Source organism: Vombatus ursinus, unplaced genomic scaffold (genome assembly GCF_900497805.2).
Source record: "Vombatus ursinus unplaced genomic scaffold, bare-nosed wombat genome assembly UNPS02015406.1, whole genome shotgun sequence".
NCBI lineage: Eukaryota > Metazoa > Chordata > Mammalia > Diprotodontia > Vombatidae > Vombatus > Vombatus ursinus.
Window position 1 is genome coordinate 1,186,600 of NW_020955184.1, and position 26,342 is coordinate 1,212,941.

General features: G+C 39.5%; 1 protein-coding gene across 3 annotated transcripts in view; it reads right to left on the reverse strand.

The window, feature by feature from the left end:
• Nucleotides 1-12,277, reverse strand: part of MIPOL1 (mirror-image polydactyly 1) — a 476,051-nt gene extending 463,774 nt beyond the window's left edge. For all 3 annotated transcript variants that reach the window (XM_027847439.1, XM_027847437.1, XM_027847438.1), the window contains exon 1: nucleotides 12,217-12,277. The gene's annotated coding sequence lies outside the window, so the exon portion shown is untranslated. The remainder of the gene's footprint in view (nucleotides 1-12,216) is intronic.
• Nucleotides 12,278-26,342: the final 14,065 nt, after the last annotated feature.

The window sequence follows — 26,342 nt, forward strand, 5'->3', positions numbered from 1 at the left end:
CACACACACACACACACACACACACACACACACACACACACACACACCATCTACAAATCACTCATAACCAAAAATTTTTCATTAGAGTAAAACAAACCCTCAATTTGTATGAGCTGTTGAGTATACAATACCCCCAAATTTGTTGGGGTCTAGGATTCCTGGGGGTGACTTCATAGCAAGTTTAAAGAGTCAAACTCCACAAAATAATTGTACAATTTTCCTCAGGAGAGAAATTTCAAAAGTAAATATCAACATATGAATTATATGTTTACTTCAGCATGAAACGAACCAATCTTGTATAAGATGACCTACCAAGCACATGGATGGCTTGGTAATTCAGCAATCTAACAAAAATGAATCCTATATAATGAAAATAGAAACTTTAATAATAATGCTATGCATAGAAGATGTAAACTACTAATAGATTAATACATTTCCTCAGCTGAATGAGTCTACTTGAACCATAATTATAGAGAGATAATATAAGGATTATGAAGAAAAACACAACTTTAAAAAAAAACATACTTCAGCCTTATTCAAGAAAATCACCCTCAAGTATTATAAGTACAGATGAAGTAAATGCATAGATTTTTTTTTTAAAAAAAGAAAGTTTAATTCACCAAGAAACATGGACTTCAAAACTAAATTGCCAAATAATATATGCTGAATTGTGCCTCTACCATTCAGGGTTATTAGCTATCCCTCACAGCTTTTGTCAGCTATAAATCTGATAAGGGTACCATTCCTGCTTCCATTTAGAATCTGATTTTTTTTTTAATGTTAAAAAAACAAAAGAGTACCAGGCCTGGTATAGCTCCATGGGGAACATTATGGGTCATTATTCTTTCCAAGTTGACTACGAAACACCAAGTACTCTCTTGGTCACGATAATCAACATTTATCTAGCCAACATCTCGCCATTTTTTTCACAATAGAATGAGAGATTTAACCAAATTCTTTATTAGAAGCTAGTTAAACTTTATCTATAGCACTCCCAGATATATGATTCATTTGCTTATTAAGGAAGTGTAAGGAGGAGGAGGGGAATCTGAACCTGCTATTTCATCAATGTTGGGACCCTTCTATGGGAAAACTCCTTCCACAAAAATAATTCAGCAACTCATTTATAATCTGAGAGAGTTGCCTGGGGTATTGAGAGGTAAACTGACTTACCTATGGTCACAAAGCACCAGCTTCAAGACTTGGATAAAGATTTCCCTGAATCTAAGGGCAGCCTTTGAATCTTCTATGCTATGCTGCTTCTCCAGACTAATAACTCCACCAAAGAAGAAAATGAGGCTAGTCTGGCATGAGCTATTCTTCACAAAGCTATGTTCATTCTTTGTGAGCAAAGTTTCCTCTTCTAAATGTTCATATGTATACCTTTAATAAGACATATAGAATTTAACCAGGAATCAAAGTGAAGCTCAATGACCTATAGTTTCAAGATTTCATTCTCTTCCCTTTAAAAATCACAGCAATATTTCCCTATCTCCAATCCGATCACACTCTCCCATCCTCCATGATCTTGAAAACATCACTCACAGTATCTCAGAAAGAGCATTAAATAGTTCTTTTAGAATTTTCAGTATTAATTCCTCAGACTCTTCTCCTTTGCTCTAGTTTCAAAAGTTGAGATGACGTTTGGTTAAGTCAACCCTTCTACTTGTATCTATGTTCCCATACCATTTATTCAGGAGCTGGCCCTTTTGATTGCCCTCTCTCTATCCCAACCTAATTTTCAGCCTTTCTTTATATACTGGCTCCTTCTCTGGTTAACCTCAAACATGCTGGCTCTTCTCTATGCTTTAATTTTTTTTTTAATCCTTCACATGACTCTACCATCCCCTCAATATCTTCTTATAGTTCTCTTCCATTATACAGAGAAAAAAAAAAAGCTCTAGAAAAAGCTATCTCCTTTCTCCCTCCCACTAAACTTTCCAGCCCCTTACAATTTGGCTTCTTTCCCAAGTCCTTCCAAAGTATTTTCCTCAGTCCTCTGACAATGTCAAAATGAACTGATGGCTCCTTATTACCTAAAGGATCAAATACAAACTCCTCTGTTTTGGCCTATAAAGCTATTTACAACTGGTCCCAAGTTGTTTCAGAGAATTTGTTTTTCTCTTTTTTTCCATTAGGATGGGGATGGGACGGAAAGAGTTAAGATTTCTGTTAATTAAAAAAGATAACATTCAAGACCAATAAAACTCAGGTTAAAAACAACAGACAAGCCAATAGTAGACGTTGCTAAAGTTAACACAATCTTCTTTCTTTCAACAAACAGTGATGTACCTGCAGTTGCTGTTACTCTTTGATATTATTTTGCTTAACTATTTTCAGAGAGCACGACAAACTGATGTTTCTCACTGTGTTAAATCAAATTTTATCAATAAAAGCAAGATAAATTTTTTTTTTTTGCTTTTTGCTGAGGCAATTGGGGCTAAGTGACTTGCCCAGGGTCACACAGCTAGTTAAGTGTCAAGTGTCTGAGGCCAGATTTGAACTCAGGTCCTCCTGACTCCAAGGCTGGAGCTCTATGCACTGTGCCACCTAGCTGCCCCTAAGATAAATTTTTAAAAGAAAAAAAATTAAAGCAAAAAGACACACTGAACTAAAACAGAGAAGAAATGAAAGCAGTAAGGAACAAACTTCAAGTTAGAAAGAGAACTCATCAGGGCAGCAGTGTCAGTCTGTGCTGTTAGGGACTAGGGATAAAAAGATGAAAGTTCTGAAGATGATAGTTCAAAGAACAAAAAGTAACGGCCAATACCCAAAATACATGCTGCCAAACCAGGCCTAAATAGCAAAAAAAAAAAACCAAACAAAAACAAAAAAAACATTTACTCAAAGTGAAGAAGTCATTCATTCAAAAGAACCTGGAGTTGAGCAGCATATTTAACAATTAAATGAATCAAACACTAGAATGAATCCTTTACTTTCCTAAGGCTAAAGCTAAAAAGGGCATAGCCATGGAGGTGGGAGATCATTTGTATTTGTCAACTGATTTTCTTAAAAAATATTCAGACATCTGAATGACAATAAGACAAGGTGGGAATCAATGACATAAGAGAATCTAAAGGTATAATGAATTAAACAATCAACAGTATAATGGGAAAAATCAAGACTTAGGTGAAAGAAACGAATTAACATTTCATTTAATTTAAAATGTCATTACTTCATTACTAAACCATTATGATAGATGGTGGGATAATACAGAGGAATGCCATCTCATGGATAAGAATACAGTAAGATGGTCCAGGTTTTAAGATGAAGGCTGATGAAAGGCTTTCAGTTTCTTCCCATCTCTGAAGTGATGGAAGATTAAGAATAGATCATAAAGGGAAAAGAGGGATTTGGGCATAACCAGCAGATACAGAGCAGCGCATGAAACAACTCCACAGAGGACTCACGGTGAGACCAGGATGTTGCAAGGAATCCTGATTACAGGGTGGAAATTGAAAATTCTTAACTTCTGGAAATCAACTTCTACAAGACCAGATCAGGTATCCCAATACCAAATTCCACCAGGGGAAAGTAAGAGTGGATATTTAGGAAAGCATATCTCAAACAGGGTAAAATAGTGGTCCACTGGTTCAAAAAGAGACAAGTATGACACCAAAAAGGATGAGATGAAGGGAAATATAAAGAAATAATTTCAAGGTGCCTTTCCACCACACCCCAGAATAGGGTTTCAGATCACATTCTACTGCACTCGCAGTCTTCATCAAGAATTAGCATTCCTGGATTTAGAAAAATTTGGAAACATTTGGATTTATGAAGGAAGATGTTATCCACTTTCAGAGAAATAAAGTACAAACAAGTATAGTATACTCTTACATAGATGCATATGAATGTATGTGTATGATTATAGATATCCATGCATACGTATGAGTATATAAGTGTATGCATATCTATATGTTTGTGTGTATATGTATATATACATGAATGTGTGTGTACATATATATATACACACACATACACACACACACATATCCGTGCTTAATTGTAGCCTTCTTAGGGGAGAGGGGGAAGGAAAGAAAAAAAGAACAAAGTTAAAAAATGCACAGCAGAAAACAGAATAAAACCTTTAAGGGAGTAAAGAAAAGATGGACAGCTCTGAACACAATGTGTAGTATTTATTACATAGACTTTCTTTCTTTTTTTTTTTTTGGAAGGAATTGGGGTTAAGTGACTTGCCCAAGGTCACACAGCTAGTACGCGTCAAGTGTTTGGTCTGAGGCCTCATTTGAACTCAAGTCCTCCTGACTTCAGGGCCAGTGCTCTATCCACTACGCCACCTAGCTGCCCCATAGACTTTCTTGAAATGAAAATGTATTGCTTTATATTTTGAATCCTCTCATCTGCTGTGCACATGGCAGTGTTTTTTATTTTGTATTTAAGTTTCTGTATTTAACTTTGTTTCTTTTATTTCTTATTTTTATTTGTTTAAAATTTAAAAAAGCATAAGCATTCCTTAGAATAAATTCTAAAGGACACTTAAAGTGGTAATGAATAAGGAAAAGCGTGAGATAAAAACAATACTTCATAGAAAGGGGTATTGCAAATTAAAATCAATTAAGCAGGATGGATGAGGTGGGGGATTAAGTATTCCACAAATTAACTGAGCTGTGAAATGGAAGAGTAAAGGAAAAACTATTCCTATTTGCAGATGACAAGACAGCACATTTAGTAAACATACAGTGAAGAAACTAATTGAGATTAAATAGCATTGGAAAGACAGCAGGATATCAAAAGAAATCAACAAAAATAATAAACATTTCCAGTACTAACAAAAACAAGGAAGAAATGATCAGAGAAAATCCATTCAAATTAACCACAAAATGCCTACCATATTAGTCAGTTAACCTACTGAGACACCACAAAGTTTATATAAATACCATTTCAGTTGAGTAAAGAAGTCAAATACTACGAAAGACTAAGGGATGAAATAAAGAAGAAGCCAGCCAGGAAGGAGGAGTAAGAAGTAGTTCAGCCCAACTTCTCCCAACAACTATTCCACAAAGACCTAGAAAATGCACCAGACCAAGTATTGAGTGGAAAACCCAAGTAGAACAGTAAGCCATTTTTCCAACCTAGCTCAGAATAAGAAGACAGAGGTTTTCAGAGAGTAGAGATAGGATCTCGCCAGAAGGGCACCTCACTGAGCCTTCCAAGGGCTCTGAACTGAGGCCTGGGGCTGTGCAATAGGGCAAGAAAAAGTCCCAGAGAAGAGAGGCTTAATACTTCATAGTGTGCAGGAACAGGTGTCAACTGGCAACTTTGTTGCTTATACCCCAGATCCAATGAAGTCTGAGGACAGGACATGTGCTTAGGAATAGAGGGCTGGTCACAGGCCTGAGGCTGTGGACTAGGCAAGGAACAGAAAGAGAAGCAGAGAGCAGTTGTGTGGCTCTGACCCTGGATCCAGCCCCCATCCCAGTCTAAAGCTTGCAGGAGGATGATAATAATAATTATTGCTATATTATTATATATTGTTTTTAATATTATAGTATTTACACAGAGCTTTAAGGATTGCAAAGCACTTTGCAAATATTATCTTATTTGACCCACAACAACCCTAGGACGTAGGTAATATTATCCTAATTTTACTAAAACTGAGGCAGACCAAAGTTAAGCAAACTTGCTCACAGTCATACATAAGTAGCAAGTTTCTGAGGCCACATTTGAACTTAAGTCTTCTTGACTTCCCATTAAGTACTCTATACACTGTACAACTGACAGCAATCATCAAGCATAACTAGGGCAGAGTTAAGACCAAAGAGGAGCCTGCAACTATGCTTCAGTATGAACCTACAGAGCCTTCCAGTTATCTGATGGTAATTAGGTCCAATAGTAGTCAAATGGAGCTCTAACCAGGGTATAAGTCCATAGTTCTGTTGCCTAGACCCAAACCTGGATCAAGAGCTTGCAAAACTCAAACCAGTAAGGTAACTGTCAGACTTTATCCAGATCAGACTACTTGTGGCCCACTGAAAGGTTGCCAAGTCCCCAGCCTGAGCCATCTCTGAGATCCTTAAGAAACACAGATACTCAGAAAGAGCAGCAGCAGGACACAAGAAAATACAAAATAGGACCAACTGAGTCCCGGACATTCCCTCCAAAAGTGTGCAGGGTCTGGTACTAGCAAAAAGTCCACATTCTGGAAGTAAGGCTTGAAATATGAGTCAACAACTGAAAATTCCTCCCACGAAGAACTATTATAATGACAGAGATGCCCAAAACACAAACCCAGAACGAATGACTCCCAAAAACGTGGAGCCTTAAAGCCTCAAAGAAAAACACAGCATGGGCAAAAATTTAACTAGGATTCCTGAAAAAAAATAAGGCAAGAGTTTTTTTTAAAAAAAATTATACATTAAATGAGGACAAAATTGGAAAAGAAATGAGATCTATGGAGGAAAGAGCAAAAGAATTAACCTCTGAACACAAGTACAAAGCCTTACCCAAGCAACTGACTCCCTGAACATCAGAAAGGATCAAACAAAAGGCCATCACTCCATGAGGCAACAAGATTATATTAAAGAAAAGTCAAAAGACTGAAAAAGATAGAAGAAAATGTAAGGTATCTCATATCAAAAACAATTAATGTAGAAATTAAAGAATCACTAGACTAACAAAAAGTCATCTCACACACATATACACAAACACATGCATGCACACACATACATATATATACACACAAATCTGAACATTATTACATGAACTCATTAACGAAAACTGCCCAGATTTCTTAGAACCAGAGGACAAACAGGAAATGAAAAAAGAATCAATCAGTAACCTCCTCATAAAAATCTTAAAATTAAAACTCCCAAGAACACTACAGGCAAAATACAGAGGTTCCAGGTAAAAGAAAAAAATTCTTCAAGCAACCTGAAAAACAGCAAACACCAAGAAGGCATTGTAAGTCTGAAACAAGATTTATCAGCCACCACTATAAAGAAGTACAGCAGTAGGAACAGAATATGCCAAAAGGCAAAAACATATAGACTTATGACCAAGAATAATTTACCCAGCAAATTAGAGTATAATCCTAAAGGAGGGAAAATAGACCTTTAAGGAAATAAGGACTTCCAAACATTCCTGATGAAAAGATCAGAGCTAAGTAGAAACTATGAAATATAAACACAAGAATCAAGAGCAACATAAGGAAGATAAATACAAGTAAACAATCCTAAGGAGATAAACAAGGATGAAGTATTTACATCCTGATTCAGGGAAAGGATACATGTCCCTCACATTCTAGTAGAGACAAAGGATACAAGTATCCTTCAGATCTCTTATAACAGGATGATGTTGTTCAGTCATGTCCAACTCTTCATGACCCCATTTGGGGTTTTAGAATGCTTTGCCATCTCTTTTTCCAGCTAATTTTAAAGATGAGGAACTGAGGCAAAAAGGGTTAAGTAACTTGACCTGGGTCACACAGCTAGTAAGTGTCTAAGGCCAGATTTGAACTCAGAAAGATGAGCTTTTCTGACTCTAGGGCCAGCACTCTATCCATTGAGCTACCTGGCTGCCAAGAGGATTATACAGGAAATCAAATAAGATAGAGGGTAGAGTGTTGTTGCTGTTGTCACTATTGGTGTTGTTTTAAAGTTCTGATGATCTTTAAAAAAAAAAAAGGAAAGAGAGAGGAAAAAGAATACACTGGGGGGGGAGGAAAAGAGAAATCTATCTCATATAATCAGGGTACACAAGTAGAAGACTATCTTTCCCACACTGCTGGGGTTAGTGGCACAGTGCCCCCTCGATCAGGAAAATCTGAGTAAAATGTTTTGGGCCTCCCTTCGTACCAGAACAGAAGTCTTAATTTTTTTCTTTTTCTCTTACTGGGCATTTACAGTACCTTATTGTAAAATCTGGGTTAAGTATTTGGTCATAGGCTCTGTGTCTTCACATTTTGTCTGCAGCTTCCACAAAATTCCCAAAAAATTCCCATTTAATTTCTTATGCCAACCCGTGATATATTCAAACTTTGAAGGTGAAAGTTGCAATGTGAAAGGGATAACTATATAAATAAGGAAGAAAGGGTAGGAAGAGCATGTGAAACTTGAATCTTACTTTCATCTGAATTGGTCAAAGGGGGAAAGAATGCACACGCGCGTGCACACACACACACACACACACACAGTTGGATGAAGAAATACATTTCACTCAATATGAAAATAGGAGGGAGGGGGAATAAGAGGGAAAGTAGATTCAAGGGTGCACTGCCATAAGGAAAATAAACTTTAACCAGAGAGGACAGGTTGCAGAGAAGGATTTAAAAGGAAAGAAAGGTAGAAGTGAATGAGAAAGTAGAGACAGAAAGTGTTATCAACTTTTTCCAAGGAGTTTTGCAGAGAAAGGAAGGAGGGATACAAGACAACAGTTTGAAGGGTTGGAAGGATACTATGAACATTTTTTTTAAGATGGGGGAGACTTGGGCATGTTTGAAGTCAAATGGGAACGAACCTAAATAGGTAGAGGTTAAAGATTCAAGAGAGCAGGGATAACATTGAGGATGCAATTAAACAGATAAGACAGAAGGCAAAATGTTCATGTATAAGATATCACATTGGTAGAGAAGGAACACATTGGTGCCAGTGACTACAGAAAAGAAGGAAAGACCGGGAGATGACCTCAAGGGGCTTTGAGATATTTTTTGAAAATTTTTCAGTAAAAAAAGAAGCAAGGGGCAGCTAGGTGGAGCAGTGGATAGAGCATGGGCCCTGGAGCCAGGAGGACCTCAGTTCAAACACGGCCTCAGACACATAACACTCACTAGCTGTGTGACTATGGGCAAGTCACTTAACCCCTATTGCCACCAAAAAAAAAAAAGAAAGAAGCAAGTTCCTCAGCTGAAAGTGGGGATCACTGTGACATATAGGGGGCTTAAGGAGGGAAGAGATTTGGAATTGCTTCTGTTGGGAATATGACAGTATATCAATTTTTCAGTAATTTTTCAGTCATGTACAACTCCTTGTAATCCCATTTGACGATTTCTTGGCAAAGATACTAGAGTGGTTTGCCATTCCTTCTCCAATTCATTTTACTGAGGTAGACAGGATTAAGTGACTTGCCCAGGGCCACAGTTACTAAAGTGTCTGAGGCCAGATTTGAACTCAGGAAGATGAATCTTCCTGACACTATATCCACTGAGACACCTAGCTGCCCATGTAAATGGATTAGAGAGGAATAAAATAAAAAATTTTTAATTGTCTTGCTGCAATGAGAATCCAACCAGTCGAGGTTGGATAACAATTTTGTAATTGACCTGGTTATCAGCTGTGCAATTATAATGGAAAATAATTCTCATGCAGGCAACATCCTAGATCTATAGACTAGTTATTTCCCTTTATCCAGAGAGAATGGAACAATAAGTTAAATTTACTTCATAGATGATATTGATGAAGCTGTTTGGAAAATTGCTAAATCCAGTTATGTGGTACTCTGTACAACGGAACATAAATTTTGATTTTCTATACTTGGCAAGATATCTTGGGGTCTGGGGCTAGATTTTTTTTTCTTTTTTCTTTTCTACTTACTTATTCTATCTTTTCCCCCCAAAGCCCACTGGCATTCAAAAGGACTACTTAACTATGCCTTTAAACCCAAATCACTCCGGCTCTCACTGACTGGCCAATAAAAAGTGCCCAAGCCACTAGGTTATTGTTTGGGTTTTGATGGCTCAGAGTAAGAGGAAATAGCAATTGCTGTAGTTCTAGCCAGAAGCCCCGAGGGTCTTCCCCTCCCTGATTAATCCTTTTGAGAAGGCAAACTAGGTGATCTTTGGCCTTTTATCTTACCTAGCCATTAATCACTGAATGAGTGTTGCCTCAGACAAACTAAGACCTGGGAAAGACCTTAGCTTAAAAAGGCCAAAATCTGTTTTTTGTTTTTGTTTTTGTTTTTTTAGGCAATTGGGGTTAAGTGACTTGCCCAGGGTCACACAGCCAGTCAGTGTCAAGTGTTTGGTCTGAGGCCGGATTTGAACTCAGGTCCTCCTTACTTCAGGGCCGGTGCTCTATCCACTGCGCCACCTAACTGCCCCAAAAAGGCCAAAATCTGCCTCTGCACCTGGGGTCATCTCCAGTCAGTCCTGACATCATCTTGCCACTGGACTCATGACTATGGAGAAGAGAGTAACACTGAAGACTTTGCAGTGCCCTGCCTCACTTAAATCCAACTCACTTGCAAGTCAAGACAACACCCTACTGATCCTGTTTATTAATCCCACTAAAAACTATTATTAATATAAAACTCAAAAACTCATGGGTCATTTGTTGTACAGTTCGAAAACAGCATACAGAATGCTAGATTTGGAGCTAGTGGTCCTGGGTTCAAATCCTGGCTTTGCCACTTACTACCTGTGCAACATTAGGCAAGTAACCTATCCTGGGCCTCAGTTCCCTTATCTGCAAAATGAAGAGTTTAAAGAAGACTTCTAAGGTTCCTTCCAACTCAAAACTCTATAATGCTACAATCTCACTTTCCCCAAGTATAAAACTAGGGATTTCAACTAAAATGAGATTATAAAACATAACATTCCAAAGTTAGAAAAGACCTCAGAGATTATCTAGTCTAATCCTACACTCAAAGAATCATCTCTTCTATGACAAACTCATTGAGTATCAGGTAAAGACCTGACAATTTTCAATGAGGAAGATTACCTGTAAAGGAAACCCATTTGATTTTTGAATAGTTCTAACGGACAGATTTTTCCTGACACCAAACCAAAATTTATAGCTAAACAACTTCCACCTAGTTTACCAAAGGGAAACAAATCTGTTCCCTCCTAGAATCAAGTAGCAGAGTATATGGAGTCCTGGGTCTGGGGTCAGGAAGATTTGAGTTCGAAACTCACCTCAGACACTCAGTAGATACGTGATCCTGGGACAAATCACTTATCCACTCTGTTGAACTCCTCTAAAGTGGGAGTGAGCTTAATGCTCACTGAATGATTAATTCAAGTCATTGATAAAAATGTTTAAATGTCATTGATTAAAAAAAACAGCACAGGACCAATCAGTCCATCAATCCACTGGAGAGCTCCCGCTGAGTTGATACCAAACCATTAATTACTACTGTTTGAGTATACCATTCAACTAATTACAAATCCATCTGAAGATAAAATTATCTAAACCAAACCCCTCTACCTTTTCCTAGAGAATAGCATGAGGCACCTGATTACCTATAATCCTAAATATAATGGTCACCATATATACATTAAATTTCTTAGCTATACCTTTATTCTTTTTCTGATACACAAAATATGTGTCATCCTAAAAACTGATGAGGATAGAAGAGGGTAACAAAAAAAAAAATCCAGCACTATTTTAGAGCAAAATGTCCAATTACGTAACTGGACTAGATTTCCCCAACCACAATAAAAGAAAGGTGATAGAAAGACTGGCCCTGTGACTTCAGAATCTCAATCCAGGATCTTGTTTCAAATAATTGCTGGCCTTTGTTACCATCGTGTAGTTTAACACAAACACACACACACACACAAAGTGCTTTAGGAAGACTTTCACAAAAAGAGTGGGCTATAAAGTTGCACCATATTGTCTTTCTGTTTAGCTTAGTTGATTCATAGACCAGGTCTATACCAACAGACTTGGGTATCAACTCCATTCAGCCAAGTTGCTCAACGTCCTTGAGTTCACCTCCTTAACCTTCACAAGTTGGACAAGAGGGCTTTCTGATTTCTCAGATGTTACAAATGAGAGAAATGAAGCTCGGGGAGAGGTTTAATAATTTGCTCGAGAACACACAGCACTGGCAGTGGAAGAATTAGCTGCGAAGCTAGAATCCCTCAAGGTCCTGCTTTATTAAGCGTCGGCCCAACTTTTAAAATTCTAGGTTGCTTCCCCGCTGCCAAACACCACTCAAAGGGGTGCAAAGCGGGGAGAAAAGACGGGAAGGCTACAAAACCTCTAATCTCTTTCTCCATACAGCCCGCCGCACCAGGGAGGACCCCCCCCAACCCTCCCCTCGTCTCCTCCCTCTCCTCCCTCCCCATCATCCCCAAGCCCGGAGGCAAACGAGAACAAGCAGCACGGACTAAGTGTGGGAGGACGTGGCAGCGGGTGCCTCAACTCCCCTCTTGCACTCCTCCAAAGAGCGGCTCTCGGCGGGCCGGCGCGAGGCCAGAATCGAGCCTCCTCCCCCTGGCCCCACCATCGCGCCCAGCCCCAAGCGCTAGCCCTTTACCTGCGCTCCGCCCGGCACCTCCCCCAGCCCGGTGAGTTGCGCGCACTCAGAGTTTTTCCACTCCGGACGTGTCGTCGCCCAGTTGACCAATCGCGGCTCTAGAAACGGCCATCGCCCCGCCTCCTCCTCCTCCCTCCTCCCCCAATTCTATTCTCTCGCCCAGCGGCAAAAGAAGACTCTAAGGTCGGCTGAAAGTGGAGCGTGCGCGCTCCCGGAGAGGACCAAAAACAGCAGCCCAAGGAATTTTGCTCGAGCACGCGCCAGGCCCGGAAGGGGCGGGATGTAGAGGTGGCGAGGAGGGGCGTGGTCGGGGTTGGGGGCGTGAAGGAGCGTGCGCGAATCGGGGTGCGTGGCTGTGCTCTTAGGAAGGACGGGAGCTGGGTGCTATGGAGCGGGTAGAGAGCTAGAAAAGCCGGGAGAAATGTGGCCGTAAGGGCAAGAGGAGCGAGCTCTGTTTGGTCTGACACTTGGTGGTTTAAAAAGGAAGAGGAAATCTACAATGGAAAACCCATCCTGAGGGCCTGCTAAGGAGCAGGACTTGTTTTTGGCTTCTGGTTTTGTTTTCTTGGGGATGAGGTTTGGGAGCTGTTTCAGAGAACTGAGAGATCTACGGCCGGGTGGAGCCTCCCGTGATCCTGCCACTAAGTGGCGCGTTTTTAATTCCCTCCTGAGTATTTCCATTGAATGGGGATTAATTGTAAAAAGTAATTTGAGGAATAAGGTCTTAATTGGTTGCACTGGCGGACTATTAGCGGAGGATAGGTAGGCGCCGTCGGGGCGTAGGAGGAGCCAGATCCTCCCTTGGGCGGGGCCTCCCCTTTGGCCCTTCCTCTCCCTCCTCTGCCCGCACTGGCTCTGGCTGTGAAGTAATAACTTGCTTTGTCACTGAGACAGAAGGGAAAACTCCCAAATTCAGTTTAAAGTTCTGCCGGTTGGGAATGCAGCAAGCAGGCTGGGTGGCTGTCCCAGAGCCCGGCCATCTCCTATCACCCCCCCCCACCCATGGACTTCCATGATGTCACTTCTCCATGACCGAATGCAGAATCCTGAACCCGTTAAGTTTCCCAGAGGTTAGGCAGCCATTCTATTTAACCACGTAACATCAATTAGCTTTTACAAAGGGATATTTGCTTCAAAGACAGTAGCAAGAACCAAAGTATAAATATTTCCCCCTAAAAGTTCAGGGGCATACTCTCCCCCACAACACTAAATGCTTTAGGGAGCATGGACTCAAAACTTAGTTCAGTCCCTACAGAGCATTGTCCCCTATCATGTTCATGTCCAGATGGAGCATGATTACCTTTTGAGTCCTCAGCTTCTGTTGGCCTGTGTCCCCAGAAGTTGGAAGTTGGGATTTTCTTTCAGCTCAACAAAGCTGGTTGGGAAAAAAAAAAAAACCAGCCTAGACTACAACTCCAGGATTCCTGATCTTTCAAAGCTAACCCTTTGCCTTTGTTGTTGTTCTTCAGTCTTTCAGTCCATTCTTCTCTTCCTGTGATCTCATGGACCATAGCACTCCAAGCCCTTCTGTCCTTCCCTCTCAAAGTCTGGCAAATTCATGTTCCATGTTTCCATGACACTATCTCCTCGACCTTGGGCAAGTCACTTAACCCTGTTTCCCTCCATTTCCTCATCTGTAAAATGAGCTGGAGAAGGAAATGGCAAACCACTCCAGTATCTCTGCCAAGAAAACCCTAAATGGGGTCAAGAAGAGTTGGACAGGACTGAAAAACCCTTCAGCTAGAATAGCTTGTAAGCTTGCATTTATACTTGCACTTTGAAGCTACAACATGCTTTACAAGTGTAAGATAATATATCTTCAAAACAACCTTAAAAGTAGGTGCTGTTATTCCCTTCATTTTACAGATGAAGAAACTGAGGCATTCTGCAGTTGAGTAACTTGTCTAGGGTCACCTAGTGTCAGAGGCAGGATTTGAACTCAGGTCTTCATGGCTTCCAGGCCCAGCATTCTACCACTTAGCTGACTGTTAAAATGGAAAAGAACAAATGCAAAAGGCAAATGGCAGGGGCAGCTAGGTGGCAGAATAGATAGAACAGATAGAACACAGGCATGGAGTCAGAAAACCCTCAATTTCCTAATCTGTAAAAATGAGCTGGAGAAGGAAATGACAAAACACTCCAGTATCCTTGCCAAGAAAACCCCAAAATGGGGTCATGAAGAGAAAGACACTGCTGAAACCACCGAACAACAGTAATGACGAAGGACGGAGGCTCGTGACCTTAGAAAGGAAATCAAACACTAGGCAGATCTGAATAGGTTACTCAGTGTCTACATATGCTCCAGTCTTGTCAAATCATGTCTCTTACATATCATCTTGACTCCAGGATACAGATACTCTCTAGCCTTTCCACATGGCACATCATCCCAAGGCATTCTGCACATGTTCCAGACCCCCATTACAGGAAGTTTATCTAAATGTATGATTATTGAAATCACAATAACTCACGGTAGTCATAGCACTGGACTTGGAGATTAGAAGACCTGTTCAAATTCTGCCCCCAAATAATACCTATGTGACTCTGACCAAGTTACTTAATGTCTCTGGTCCTCAGTTTTCTTATTGTGAAATGAGGAGGTTGGGTCGACCTCTAAAGTCTTTTCTAGATCCAAATATAGGATAAGCCATTAAGCAACCTCTACACTGCAAGCTGTAAAGAAAACTTCACAGCAGCTTAAGTTCTTAGTAATCAAATAGCCACTGACTTTCCCATTGCCAAGTGAATTTTGGGGTGCTGAGTGGTCTGTTGTGAGATGACCTAATTACATTTTTTCCAGTCTCTGTTTTATTATGTATTGTCTTATCTTTACTGCAGGCTGACTTCCTAGAATGTTCCTTTTCTACATCTAATTGTTATAAAAGGGTTTTTGTTTTTTGTTTTGTTTTTTTTTTTGGTTTGTTTTGTTTTGTAAAGGAGGACTTTGGTAGTCCTAAGAAGTCTGTCCCTTTTCTCTATCTTGTCTGTCAGTTATGTGTGGTTCTCTTTGATCTCATTTGAATAGCTATGCAAACAAGGTCACATTCCTTCTTTTGTAAAGAGTGATAAGCATCCTTTTTTGTTGTAGCAAATAGACTTTTCCTCTCTACTGTGACCAAGAAGCCTCACCTAAGGAATGATTAGGTGAATGTATTACCAACAAAGCCCAACAACAAGAGATAGAAAGAGAAATTCCATTTAAAGTTACTATAGACATTATAAAATATTTAGGAGTCTACCTGCCAAAACAAACCCAGGAACTATGTGAGCACAATGTGAACACTTTTCACACAAATAAAGTCAGATCTAAATAATTGGAAAAATATCAGTTGCTCATGGGTAGGCCAAGCTAATATAATAAAAATGACAATTCTACCTAAGTTAATTTACTTGTTCAGTGTCATACCAATCAAATTACCAAAAAATTATTTTATAGAGGTAGAAAAAATAATAACAAGATTCATTTGAAATAACAAAAGGTTCAGATGATCAAGGGAACTAATGAAAAAAAATGCTAGGGAAGATGGCCTAACCATACCAGATCTTAAATTGTATTGTAAAACAGCAATCATCAAAACTACTTGGTACTGGCTAAGAAATAGAGTGGTGTATCAGTGAAATAGGTTAGGTATGCAAGACACAGTAGTCAATGACTATAGTAATCTACTGTTTGATAAACCCAAAGACCCCAGCTTCTGGGATGAGAACTCACTATTTGACAAAAACTGCTGGGAAAACTGGAAAACAGTATGGCAGAAACTAGGCATAGACCAACATCTTACACCATATAACAAAATAAAGTCAAAATGGGTTCACAATTTAGATATAAAGGCTGATACTATAAAGAAACTGGGAGAGCAAGGAATAGTTTACCTGTCAGATTTATGGAAAACAGAAGAATTTATGACCAAGCAAGAGATAGAGAACATTATGAAATGCAAAATGGATGATTTTGATTACATTAAATTGAAAAGTTTTTGCACAAACAAAGCCAATGCAATCAAAATTAGGAGGAAAGCAGAACACTAGGAAAGTTTTTACAAACAGTATCTCTGATAAGGGCCTCATTTCTAAAATATATAGAGAACTAAGTTAAATGTATAAGAATACAAGTCATTCCCTAATTGATAAATGGTCAAAGGATATGAACAGACAGTTCTCGGATGAAGAAATTACAGGTATCTATAGTCATATGAAAAAATGCTCTAAATCCCTATTGATTAGAGAAATGCAAATCAAAACAACTCTGAGGTACCACATCACACCTATCAGACTGGCCAACATGACAGAACAGGAAAATGATAAATGTTGGAGAAGATGTGGGAAAATTGGAACACTGATACATTGTTGGTGGAGTTGTGAACTGATCCAACCATTTTGGAGAGCAATTTGGAACTATGCCCAAAGGGCTATAGAAATGTGCATACCCTTTGACCCAGCAATAGCACTTTTAGGGCTGTATCTCAAAGAGATCATAAAAATGGGAAAAGGATCCACATGTACAAAAATATTTATAGTAGCTCTTTCTGTGGCGGCCAACAATTAGAAACTGAGGGGATGTCTATCAATTGGGGAAGGGCTGAAAAAGTTGTATATTTGTGCTATAAGAAATGATGAGCAAGCAGACTTCAGAAAAACCTGAAAAGACTTGTATGGACTAATGCTGAGTGAAGTGAGCAGAACCAGGAGAATATTGTACACAGTAACAGCCATGTTGTTTGATGACTAACTTTGATAGATTTAGCTCTTCTCAGCAATGCAAGGATCTAAGGCATCTCCAAAACTCTCATGATGGAAAATGGTATCCACATCCAGAGAAAGAACTATGGAGTTTGAAAGCAGATTGTAGCATACTATTTGCTCTTTTTTTTCCTTCTGTTTTGCTTTGTTTCTTCTTTCTTATGGTTCCTCCTATTGGTTCTAATTCTTCTTTACAACATGATTAATGTGAAAATATATTTAATAGGAATGTATATGTAGAGCTTATATCAGATTGCACATTGTCTTGGGGAGGAAGACTGGGAAGGAGGGAGAGAAAATTTGAAACTCAAAAGCTTATAGAAATAATTGTTGAAAACTAAAAATAAATTAATTTTAAAAAAAAGAATGGTTAGGTGAATGTTAGACTGGTATAAATAATATTAAGCAAAATGTAACACACATGTTCATCATCTACTCATGGAATGTGTCTCACTCTGAGTGAATAAACTGCAATTGTTCTTGTGCCTATGTCTGTGAGGGACTGTCTGATGTTGACTACTGCCAAGTGAGAGTTGTGGCAAGATGGGGTAGGAACAAGATATTAGGAAGTGACCAGAGCTCATGCTCCCGAGGCAGGGGCTGTGCTAGGTGGAGCTGTGATAAGCTGGGGAAGGAATAGAATACAAGGAAGTAGCCAGAGCATGTGCTCCTGAGGCAGGGGGCTGTGCCACGTGGGAGTGGGACGGCAGATAACGAGTTCCTTTGTCTAGCCCCCTCCCTAGGTATGATGCTAACCCCAGACGCCTCCTTCCTGTGTCCTTCCTGACTTCCTGGGTCACGTACTTTCCCTTTGTGTAGCACTGACCCCAGACGCCTCCTCCCAGTATCTGGGCCTGACTTCCTAGGTCACGTACTCTCTCTTTGTCTATGCACTAATCCCAGATGTCTCCTTCCTGTATCCGGTCCTAGCCTCCTGCGTCACTTCCTCTCCCTTGGTGCGCTAAACCCAGACATCCCCTTCCGGTATCTGATCCTACAATCAAAGACTAGTAGGCGGGCTGAGGAGGAGGGTCTAAGTAGGTACTTAAGGAACGGGTCGTGGTCTGAGCTCGCTCTCTCTTTGCTCCTGCTCTCTTGCTATGGTCTTCCTGCTTGGCCTTGCTGTGATGGCCTCTGAATAAAGCTCGGGTGTTGGCACCTCCTGGTCGGCTCGTCTCTGTGTGTTTATCCGGGTAGGCTCCGAAGACTGGTAAGTATGACTCTGGCAGCCTGCTCCTTATAGGAGGAGAGTGCACGGCGCGGCCGGCACATATGTCTATTCCTGTGATGGCTTCTTTGCAATGGCTAGTCTGAACGCTAAGAGAATTTTCATGCCACCATCATCTCTGACCTCCAGCAAGCTACAAACATACTGCATACAGCTATTCATGGGCAAGCACTGATTTCGTGTGAAAATAAAATCAGTATAAAGGAAGAAATTAAAGGATAATGAAGAAATTCATCAAAAATGGAAGGCAGATTGTAACCTGTTGTGCAGTTACCTCCCAGAAAGATTTAGTCAGAGTTCCTCTGAGGAAGCTAAGTGAATTATGCTAAAGCCAATTCACTACCATAGGAGTTCTTAACCTGAGTTCATTAACTAGTTTTTTTTAAAAAATATTTATTTTGATAACTGTTGTTATTGAGTCATTTCAGTCATGTCCAACTCTTCATGACTAAGATACTTTCTTGGCTAAGGTACTGAAATGGTTTGCTATTTCCTTCTCCAGCTCATTTTACAGATGAGGAACTGAGGTAAACAAGGTTAAGTTACTTGTCCAGGGTCACACAGCTAGTGTCTGAGGTCAGATTTGAACTCAGATCTTCCTGACTCCAGGCCTGGCACTCTATCCACTGTGCCACCTAGCCAATAACTATTTCAATATTAGTTTCCTTTATGTATTTTATTAATACATTTAAAAACGTTCTTGGTCTTCCACTTCTGGGAGCAAGAAGTAAGTCGCTCTTACCTCCCTTATTAACCTCTGAAAGCCCAGAAAAATATTACCCCAGGAAAAACTCTGGAACAGCTGAACCAGAAGAAAGATGGGGTGTAGCAATTCAGTAGCCCAGATAGCTTGAGGGATTAATGGGAAAGACCCTTTTTGCCCTGGGAGAAAGGGAGCAGTACAGAACTGGAGGCGTCCCAGCAATCTAGCAGAAAGTCCCACCTCAGCATACCAGGAGGAGATCCTGAAACCCAAGTGGTAGAGCAGGCAAACACCATCATCTGGAGCCCTGAGTAGGCACTCAGTGAGGGCAGGGGAACCTCTGGAAACCAGTTTAGAAAACCACCAGGTGCCTTGGCATTCTACAGCAACTGGCTCTCCCAGTGCCTCAGCAAAACTAAGGGAAGCAGCGCTCCTGGGGGCCCTACATGGATAAACATCCTGCAACATCCACCTGAAAGGAGCTGAAGAAAGCAAAAGAAAGGAAAGGCCTGGGTAAGCAGGAAATCTCCAGAGGCTACACTACCCAATCCTATCCCTAGAGTTCTAGTGTTGCTGATTCCAGCCCAACACCAGGTAAGCTGCCAAAACCCTACGGCCTCCAATTGCCAACATCGGGGGCCCCAGCACACAAAGCCAGTGACCAGACCCAAGGCTTCCAACACAATAAGCTTAGGTCAGTGCCCTCTGCTCCCCAGCAGGAGAGCTCAATCTTTTTAAAGGCCAGGAAATAAGCAAACATCATGAGGAAAAAGAAATGTACAATAGATACTTATTATGGGAAGAGTGAAGATCAAGGCAGAAATTCTGAAGAGGACAACATTGTCAGTAAACCCACATCTGGAACCTCAAAAGGGAATATGAACTGGTCTGAAGCCCAAAAAGCCTTCTTAGAAGAGCTCAAGAAGTTTTTTAAAAGTCAAATGAGAGAGGTAGAAGAAAATATGGGAAAAGAAATGAGAGGTATGCAAGACAGAGTCAATAGCTTGGAAAAGGGAGGACAAAAATTAACTGTAGAAAACAGGTCCTTAAAAAATACAATTGGCCAACTGGAAAAAAGTACACTGAAGAAAACAAGTCCCTAAAAAATACAATTGGGCAAATGGGGAAGGAGGTACAAAATCTAATAGAAGAAAGCAATTTGTTAAAAATTAGAATTGGGCAAATGGAAGCTAATGACTCTATGAGATAGTAAGAATCAGTCAAACAGAAACAAAAGAATGAAAAAACAGATGAAAATGTAAAATACCTCATCAGTAAAACAACTGACCTGGAAAATAGATCCAGGAGAGACAATTTAAAATTATTGGTCTACCTGAAAATCACAATGAAAAAAAGAGTCTGGTCAGTATCTTTCAGGAAATCATCAAGGAAAACTGCCCTGAGGTCCTAAAACCAGAGGGTAAAATAGCCATAGAAAGAATCCACTGATCACCTCCTGAAAGAGATCTCAAATTGAAAACACCAAGGAATATAGTAGCCAAATTCCAAAATTACCAGTCAAAGAGAAAATACTGAAAGCAGCCAGAAAGAAAAATTTAAATATCATGGAACCACAGTCAGGATTACACAGGACCTTGCAGCTTCTACATTAAAAGACCATAGGGCATAGAATATGATATTCTGTAAGGCAAAGGATCTTGGATTACAACCAAGGATCAACTACCCAGTGAAAATGACTTGATCTTTCAGGGGAGGAGATGGGTATACAATGAAATAGGGGACTTACAAACCTTCCTGATAAAAAGACCAGAGTTCAACAGAAAATTTGATCTTCAAATACAAGACTCAAGAGAGACATAAAAAGGTAAATGGGACAGAAAGAAACATGTTATTAATAAGGGCAAACTGTTTACATCTCTACAAGGGAAGATAACACTTGTAACCCTTAAGAATTGTATTGTTATTACACCATGTTAAAGGGGTATTCATAAAGGGGTCATCAAAGTTGACTTTGATGTAATGATAAAAAAAATATCTAATCAAGTGGGTTAAATGGATCCAAGTAAGTGGATTAATCTGATCTAACTAAGAAAATGTACTGAGAGAAAAGAAAAGGAGGAGGCAGACAAGGGTAAATTACATTACAGGAAAAGGCACAAAAACCTATTACAATAGAGGGAAGGGAGGGAGATAAGCATTGTTTGAACCTTACTCTCATGAGATTTGGCTCAAGAATGGAATAACATAATCAGTTAGGTACTAATATTGATAGACTTAACCCTTCTCAGCAATACAAGGATCTAAGACATCTCCAAAGGCCTCATGATGGAAAATACTATCTACATCCAAAGAAAGAACTATGGAGTTTGAATGCAGATTGAAGTATACTATTTGCTATCTTTTTTCTTCTGTTGTGTTTTGTTTCCTCTTTCTGGTGGTTCATACTATTGGTTCTAATTCTTACTTACAACAACACTAATGTGAAAATGTGTATGTATGTGTATATGTATATGGAATGTTTATGTATAGCCTACATCAGATTGTGCGCCATCTTGAGAGGGGGGGGAAGGGAGGGGGAGAAAAATTTGTAACTCAAAAGCTTATGGAAGTGATTGTTGATAAATCAAAATAAATTAATTAAAAAAATAAAAACTATGGAATAAAATTTAAAAAAATTAAAAAATAAACATTCTCAGAAGTTTCTAGAACTGGCACATTCACATGGAACTGGCACACACACAAAAAAGTTAAGAATTCCTGCTCTATACTTAGTCTCAGTCACAAATAATATTACAGTCCATTGGCTTCCCTGCTGCAACTCAACTCCTCAGATTCTTGTCTTTTAGAACCTCCTACTTACTTAGCTTTGCCGTTCAGGGTCTGTGATAATGTCTCAGTCTTTCCCGGAAGAGTGAACTGCAACTCCCAAAATGCTTAACTAGAGTTCAGTCATTGAACCACAAATGAGGCAAAAAATAAAATAAAATAAAATAAAACACTCTAATTCATTTTTTAGCCTGGACAAAGAAAAAAAAAATCTAAATCCATCCAAACAAAGGGAGGAGGCTAGAGAGGAAGGATAACACCAGGGAGAAAATAGTCCCAAGCAAACTTCCTGATCCTGAAAGGAGGATTAAAATGGGGAAAAAAAAACCAAATCTTTGGATCTAAGAGGGTACTTATCAACTGAAGAATTGAAAGTACTGCAGTATTATTGTGCTGTAAGAAATGACAAAAGAGGGACAGCTAGAAGAGGCAGTGAATAGAGCTCTGTCCTTGGAGTCAGGAGGACCTGAGTTCAAATCTGGCCTCAGACACTTGACACTTAATATCTGTGTGACCCTGGGCAAGTCACTTAACCCTGATTGCCTCACCAAAAAGCAAAAAAAAAAAAAAATGACAAACGAGATGATTTCAGAGAATCCTGGGTAGTATGAGCTAATTCAGAAGCAGGCATACATGTACAACAACAATGTAAGGAAAAAATTTTAAAAGACTTAAGAATTCTAGTTAAAGCAATAACCAATCATGTCTCCAGAGGACATATGATAAAGAATGTTACCTACCTTCTGACAGAAAAAAAGTAAACAAGGATTTATTAAATGCCTAATATGAGCCAGGTGCTGTGCTAAGCACTTTACAAATACTATCTTATTTGATACTGACACAATCCTGGAGCTAGGTGCTATTATTTTCCCTATTTTATAGTTGGAAAGAGACCAACAGAAGTTAAGTGATTTACCCAGGATTACACAGCTAATAACTGTCTGAGACTGGATTTGAACATAGGTCTTCCTTATTCCAGGCCCAGCACCACTGAGTTATCTAGCTCCTCCAGAGTACAGAAAGAGACATAAATTTTTGGACAGGGCCACAACATGGATTTGTTTTGATCATGACTAGGGTTATTTGTTACAGGGCTTTCCTCTTCTTTCTCTTGGGTTTTCATTGGATTTGGGAACCAACAGGTTAAGAAATGAGTGGGAAATAAAGTGAAGGAACAAGATTTTCCTAGGAATTTGGCTATGAAAAGAAAGAGAGATAGCTTAAGAGAATGTAAGAGTCAGAGATTGTAACATATTTGTAAGTAGTATTGAAGAAGACACTGGATAAAAAGTTAAGAATGAACGAATGGAGCACTTACTGACACTTATAAAACACTGTGATAAGCACTGGAAATACAAATAGAAAAGTAAGATGGTCCATACTCTCAAGGAGTTCACATTCTAATGGGGGAAATAACACATATGAAAGGTTTCAGCTGAAAGTCATATGGAAAGGTTCCATGGGCCTCAGGTTGCAGTGGCAAAGCAAATAGTAATGCCTCTTCTTTAATGTCATTTCTACTGATAAAATTGAAAAAAGGCTAAAGTCTCCCATTGCATCCAGGGCCATCTCCAGTCATCCTGATCTATGTCTCGCCATTGGGCTTGGAATAACTATGAAGCAGAGAGTGAGGCTGATGACTTTGCGCTCTTCTGCTCCACTAAATCCAATTCACTTGCTAGTCAAGACATCACCCTCCTGATGTCACTGGTCCTCTTTAAAAATGAAGGACAAACAATCTGTGGGTAGCAGTAGCTGCCCCACTGGGGACCCAACTGGCCAATTCTAATTGAACAATACTCCTTCCTTCCTTCCTTGCTTCCTTCCTTCCTTCCTTCCTCTCTTCTTCCCTCTCTCCTTCTCTCCCCTCCCTCTGTCCACATGGTGAATCATTCCTTTACATGTGAATACTCTGTCTAAAGAAATATAAATTTTGATCACTTAAGCCTTGCAAGATATCTTAGGGTTTGGAGCTAGATTGCTTTTGTCTTTCCTACTTATTTTTTCTATCTTTTTTTTTCTTCAAAAAAACTAGGACAATTAATTCTTTTGCCCCATGTAGCTTCATTTATGATTTCTTGAAATAGGGTTCTGGAAAATCAGGCTTTGAGAAAGCGCATTGGATTCAAATGGAACTACTTGACTATGCCTTAAACCCAAATCACTCTGCCTTTTTCTGATTGGCCAATAATAGGCCCCAACCCAAGCCTCAGTTGGTCATTGTTTGGGTTTTTGATGGCACTGAGTGAGTGGAAATAACAATTGTTTCTGTTCTAACCAGAAACTCTGAGGGCCTTTTTCTCCCAGATTGATTTTTTTTTTTTTGAGTAGGCAAACTAGGCCATCTTTTGCCTTCTTACCTAGCCTTAAATCAATTTAAGGGTGTTACCTCAGACAACCTGGGAAAGACCTTAGCTTAAAAAGGCCAAAGTCTCCTGCTGTACCTGGAGCCATCTCCAGTCAGTCCTGACATGTATCTTGCCAATGGACTCCAAATGACTCTGGAGGACAGAGTGAGACTGATGACTTCGAACAGCCCTGCCTCACTTAAATCCAATTCACTTGCAAGTTGTGACATCACCCTCCTGATGTCATTGGTCCTCTGACAAATAACAACTGAAAAATAACATTTGATGTTCAATTATTTAATAGTACTAAGGATTTTAGTGTCAAGAGCTTTCTTTTTTAGGTCTTCAAAGTGTGTTGACAATGCAGCTGCAGGACCAGTTACCAGGTTGCATCTTCACAGGTGTTGCTTCTGAGAATGAGGGCTCCAAGTAGTGAGCTGGGAACACTGCTCTTCCCGAGGCTCTTTGGTTCAAGGTCCTGAGCTGTCTCCAAAAGGGTCTGAGGAGAAATAGTGTCAAATTAATGGTGGTGATTTGAATTGCCTGGCACTTGATGCTTACTATTTCCCCAAGGTGTCCTGGTGCTTAAATTACACAGATGAAAAGATTATCCAAAGGATAAACACCTTTCAGGTGGGAGATGATACAATTGAGAGCACAATTAAGAAGAGTTGACCTTGGCAACAGTAAAGGTCATCTATTTCTGAGAGACTCCTTTATTTCTCTTCCTTTACATAGCTAAGTTCCTAGAAAAAGTCATATACTTCAGTTCATTTCATCTTCCACTCACTTATCAGTCTACTGTAATTAGGCTTTAATAAGTCAGGAAAAAGTAAAAGAATTAGTGGGAGTAGCAAGGACCTAGTTGAGACTAGACAACAGACATAAATACGTAGGGGACCTCAGTCAGTACAGTACTGTACAGTATTGTGATTTCCTATAGCTTCACTCAGCAGTATGCAAGTAGGAGCTGATGTGGCTGATGATAAGGGTAACTAAGGATTGATTTTGGCATCATTGGACATAAAAGTGGACAAGGATTTTTAAGACAGAGGCCAGTGCTATGCTGAAACTGTTAAGACTGTCAGGTAATTGGGAGGTGAGGCCACTGCAGGGGTGACAAATTGGAAAAGCAGGAAGGAAAAGAGTGATAGTAGGTTAAGATAAATTTAAAGAATAGAATTAGGAGTATGACAGAGGGAGAGATGAAAAGATGAGGTTGCTAGTTTAAAGCTACATGAATTGTCTTTTGTCTTCCCATCTTTAGTTTTGTAACTATTTTCTTTTAAAAAGAGAGAAAAAACAGTAAAACTCTTCAGGGCATGTATTTCAAAGGAAATAGTATTTCTTTCAGAGCAGTTATGCAACCTTTGTCTTTTTACTTCCTAATACCTATTGCCCAAGGGGTTTATTTCATATCTCTCTTCTTCCAGTAAGACATTCTTTATCAGAGAAATGTCTAATCTTTCCACTTGAGGGCAGATGCATAGTGAATTTATAAAAGATAATGTGGTAACACTTTATGCAGCATTGTCAGAAGATGAGGTACTACAGATTTGCCATCTAACTGAAGCTAATCCTTTTAAGTATCAATCTCAAAAAAAAAAAAGAATTTTAATCATTTTTGATGGGAATTGTCTAACACATGCTAAATTTTGAAATATAAAACATTGTACATAATGCATTTTTCTTAATGTCTTTCTTAATGTCTATAAGTCATAATTATGAATAATAATTGCTACACTGACCAGTAATATTGTGATATTTTCAGAAGTTATTGAAGCTGTTTGCTCCTACCCTAAATATTCCACATGATTATATTTTTTGAGTTCTCTCAGTTTTTTATAGTTTTCTAGTTTCTTCTGTTACAGGCAGACCTGATCAGGCTAGAAACTCAGGTTAAGAGTAGAACAAAATGAAACACATTTTACATCTCACAGTTAACAAAAGGATATTTAGCCTTAAAGGGAGAAGGATATTCTTCTAGAATACAGTGTTGATTCATCTGAGTGCAGCTTTCCTGTGTCAGTGATGGTCATGCTGGACTGCTATTCAGAAACCTCAGGGAGCTCATTGTACCCTGGCCCATTTATACTCAGGAAACCAGAAGCTTTAATACTCTGAACCGATTAGGTTTGGAGGAAATGATTGTTTCAATGCCTTTTTTTTCCTCTTCAAGATACCTTTACTATGTTTGCATCAACGGTAAGAATTAGAAAGCTCAATTTTGGCACCCTAAGTTAGTTGTGCAGTGCTATGCATTAGACACCAATATCCCAAGTTTATCCATATGAACAAGGGCTGCCATTTTGGATCAATTGTT